The sequence below is a fragment of the Phyllobates terribilis genome, unplaced genomic scaffold (genome assembly GCF_046119375.1).
Source record: "Phyllobates terribilis strain yellow unplaced genomic scaffold, ASM4611937v1 Scaffold_12__6_contigs__length_324123572, whole genome shotgun sequence".
Lineage (NCBI taxonomy): Eukaryota > Metazoa > Chordata > Amphibia > Anura > Dendrobatidae > Phyllobates > Phyllobates terribilis.
The window spans coordinates 306,159,158-306,159,428 of NW_027362772.1; positions in this window are offsets into that span (position 1 = coordinate 306,159,158).

Below are 271 nucleotides of genomic sequence, written 5' to 3' on the forward strand. Positions count from 1 at the left end.
ACAGTTGCTGATTGGATACATCAGTCCGTCCCCCTCGAAGCAAAGCGAAAGGTGTGATTGGCTGTTCTGATGAAAGCGCCGCTTTGATTGGTTGAAAGGATGTATGTGGCCTGCAGCTGTCATTGTCAATAAAGGACTTTGTGCCAAGTGTTATAAATGCCGCGGCCGGTGGCGGAGAGGAGCAGCCTCACCCTGCAGCTGCCGGCGCCCTGTCACTAGACTATACCACCAATCCGTCAATCAGCCAATCACAGCGCAGCTTACATCTTTC